This window comes from Sapajus apella, unplaced genomic scaffold (genome assembly GCF_009761245.1).
Source record: "Sapajus apella isolate SASKATOON/1434 unplaced genomic scaffold, GSC_monkey_1.0 scaffold2, whole genome shotgun sequence".
Lineage (NCBI taxonomy): Eukaryota > Metazoa > Chordata > Mammalia > Primates > Cebidae > Sapajus > Sapajus apella.
In genome coordinates, this window is record NW_022436942.1 from 3,420,996 (window position 1) to 3,425,253 (window position 4,258).

Consider the following 4,258-nt stretch of genomic DNA (forward strand, 5'->3'; position numbering starts at 1 on the left):
GCCTATGTCCTGAATGGTTTTGCCTAGATTTTCTTCTAGGGTTTTCATGATGTTAGGTCTTATGTTTAAGTCTTTAATCGATCTGGAGTTAATTTTAGTGTAAGATGTAAGGAAGGGGTCCAGTTTCTGCTTTCTGCACATGGCTAGCCAGTTTTCCCAACACCATTTATTAAACAGGGAATCCTTTCCCTATTGCTTGTTTTTGTCAGGTTTGTCAAAGATCAGATTATTGTAGATGTGTTGTGTTGCCTCCGAGGCCTCTGTTCTGTTCCATTGGTCTATATCTCTGTTTTGGTACCAGTACCATGCTATTTTGATTACTGTAGTCTTGCAGTATAGTTTGAAGTCTGGTAGTGTGATGCCTCCCGATTTGTTCTTTTTTCTTAGAATTGACTTGGCTATGCGAGCTCTCTTTTGGTTCCATATGAAGTTTAAGGTGTTTTTTTCCAGTTCTGTGAAGAAGGTCATTGGTAGCTTGATGGGGATAGCATTGAATCTGTAAATTACTTTGGGCAGTATGGCCATTTTCACAGTATTGATTCTTCCTAACCATGGGCATGGAATGTTTCTCCAACTGTTTGTGTCCTCTCTTATTTCGTTGAGCAGTGGCTTGTACTTCTCCTTGAAGAGGTCCTTTACATTCCTTGTTAGTTGTATTCCTAGGTATTTTATTCTCTTTGTAGCAATTGTGAATGGCAGTTCGTTCTTGATTTGGCTCTCTTTAGAATATTTTATAAATGGAATTATATAGTATGTTCCATACTGAATGTTTGCATTCTCCTAAAATTTATAGGTTGAAATCTCAATCTCCAATGTGATAGTATTGGGAACCAGGGCTTTTGGGAAGTAATCAGATAGTGGGATTAATGTTTGAATCAGAGGAGACCTGAAAGCTTTCTCACTCTGCTCTGTTTTCTGATGTGTGAAGATGAAATATGAAGACAGCCATCTGCAAATCAGTAAATGGACCCTCTCAAGACATCAGATCTCATGGTACCTTAATCTTAGACTTCATAGCCTCCAGAACTGTAACAAATAAAAGTTCACTGTTTAAGCCACTCAGTCTATGGTAATTAGTTATAGTAGTTTGAACTGAGTAATATAAAATATGTCCTCTTTTTGTTCCGACTTCTTTCACACAATATAATTATTCTGAGGTCCATCCCTGCAGTTGCATATATAGTTTATTCTTTTTCATTCCTGACTATATTCCATTTTATGGATATACTATTATTTTCATATCCATTAACATGTTAACAAACATTTAGATTGTATCTGGTACTTGGCTTTTATGATAAAGTTGCTATGACATTCAGGTATAAGTTTTTGTATACATATATGCTTCAATTCTCTTAGGTAAACACATAGAAGTAGAAAAGCTGAATCATATAGTAGATGTGTGTTTCACTTGTGAAGAAACTGCAGACTGTTTTCCAAAGTGATTGTACAATGCTCTAGTCTCACAAGCAGGGTATAAGGGTTGTAGCTCTTCCACATTCTTGTCAATACTTGGTATGCTAAGTCTTGTAAATTTTTTTCATTTTAATATTGTGTAGTGGTATCTCATTTTTTAAAATTTCCATTTCTCAATGACTAATGACATTGAGTATCTTTTCATGTGCTTATTTGCCACTTGTATATTTTCTTTGAGGAATGTCTATTCAAATCTTTTGCCCATTTTCAAGGCACTGGGTTGCTAGAGAGTTCCTTAAATATTTGAGATACAAGTTCCTTACCAGATATGTCATGTGAAGACATTGTCACCCAGTCGGTGATTTATCTTTTATTTTTCTTCACACTGTCTTTCAAAGAGAAAAAATTTTTAATTTTGATGAAGTCCATTGGGTTGTCCTTTTGGTTTTGTACATGTTGTATGAGAAATGGATCGGAGTTTTTGTTTTGTTTTGTTTTTGCATGCAAATGTTCCATTTTTCCAGAATCACTTGTGAAAAAAACTCTGTTTTATCCACTGGATTGCCTTTACATGCTTGTCAATCAAGTGTCCACCTAAGTAACCGACAAAAAACTATTAGAGTTCATAAACAATATCTAATTGTGATTGTGGAGTTATCTCTTTCTCGTTGCAGTTCCATCTGTTTCTGATTCAGATATTTTGAAGTTCTGCTATTAGAGGTCTTAACGTTTAAGATTGTTATATCCTCCTGATGAATTTAGCCGCTTTATCATTATGAAATGCCTCTCTTTATCCCTGTTATGTTGTTTACTCTGATGTTAATGTAGATACTCTAGCTTTATTTTTATTCACATTAGCACACGATATCTTTTTGTATCCTTTAATTTGAACTTATCTGTATCTTTGTAACAAAGCATGTAATTGGGTCAGTTTTATTTAATCTGAGACGCTCCGCCTTTAGTTGGTATGTTCAGACCTTTTACATTCAATGTGATTATTATAATCTACCATCTTGCTATTTATTTTCTATTGTCACATATGTTCTTCATTTCATTTTCTCTTTCTCTCCATTATTTTTTTATGATTCTAGTTCATTTTCTTTGTGTATTAGCTATAAATAATTTTTTGTATTAGTTTATTTATTGTTTGGGGGATTATATTATACATCCTTGGTTTATCACAGTTTAACTTCAAGCATGGCTACATTACTTTAACTATAAGACTCCTACAAAATAAACTTTCTTTTCTCCTCTCCTGGTCTTTGCGCCATTGTTGTCATACATTTTACTTCTGTATGAGGTATAAACTCCATGATGCATTATTAATATTTTTGCTTCAATCTGTTGATTAACTTTTAAAGAGAATTAAATAATAAGAAAAATATTCTTTATATTTACAAGAGAGTTACCACATCTGGTATTCTTCTTTTTCTTTTTTGTATGTCCACGTTTTTATCAGTGTCATTTCATTTTGCATGAAGGGTTCCTCTTGACATATTTTATAGATATGTGGTCTGGTTATTAATTCTTATATGTGTCTGAAAAAGTCTTTATTTCATCTTTGTTTCTACAAAGTATTTTCACTGGGTAACAAGCTCTAGGTTGACAATTATTTCTTTTAATATTTTAAAGATGTTGTTCCACTACCTTCTAGCTTGCATTGTTTCAGTAAAAAATCTGCTTTTATTTTTGCCTTTATTCCTTATGTAGCATTCCTTCCCCACTCTGCATCATATACACAAAAGTGGCTTTTAATATTTATCTCTTTGTCTTCAAGGAACTTTATTAAAATTCATCTTGGAGTAGTTTCATTAATTATTCTAGGAGTTTGTTGAAATTCTTAAATCTGTGTGTTTATAATTTTTATCAAATTTGGAAAACTTTGGCTATTATTTCTCCAAATATTTTTGCCAACTTTATTGAAGACTCTAATTACACATACATTTGGCTACTGAAAGTTACCACATAGTTCACTGATGATTTTATTTTTCTCTCTGTGTTTCATTTTGGATAGTTTCTATAGCTATATGTTTAAGTTCACTCATCTTTTCTTCTCAAAATGTCTTATCTGCTCTTAATTTCATATAGAATATATTTTATCTCAAAAATGTAGATCTCCTTTCTAAAAGTTTAATTTTTGTCATATGTATATATTTAATATGTTCAGTCTTTCTGCTAGCTTTTTTTTTAACATATAGGCTATCATTATAATAACTGATTTAATGCTTCTGTCTACTGTTTCTATCATCTGTGTTATTTTTAGGTCAATTTTTATTGACATTTCTCCTCATTGTGCATTTTATTTTTCTCTTCCATTGTCTGCCTTGTGATTTTTAAAATTTGAGTGCTAGACATTGTGTAATTTGCCTTGTGAGGAGCTGGGTGTTTTTGTATTCCTATAATAGTTGTTGAGCTACGCTCTGAGACATGGTTAAGTTACTTAGGAACAGCTGATCCTTCTGGACCATGCCTTTAAACTTTATTAAGAGGGACTAGTGCAATGTTTAGTCTGGTGTTAATTATTTTCCTGACTGTTGAGGCAAAACCCTGTTAGTATTCCAACTGAGGCCTCATGAATCATGAAGTTTTCCATCTTGGCTGTTGGAATTAAGTACCATTCCTGCCCCTTTGTAAGCTTCTGACACTGTTCCCCTAATAATTTCTACTGGATCTTTACCCAGCCTTGATAGTTTCCTTACACACATGGCTAATCAGTACTCAACTGAATATTTATGGGGACCTTCTACAGTTCTCCAGAGTTCTGTCTCTGTGCAATTGTCTCCTCTCCTGTACTATGCTCCGAGAATCTCCACCTTGACTTCCCCAGGCTGTCAGCTCTGTCACC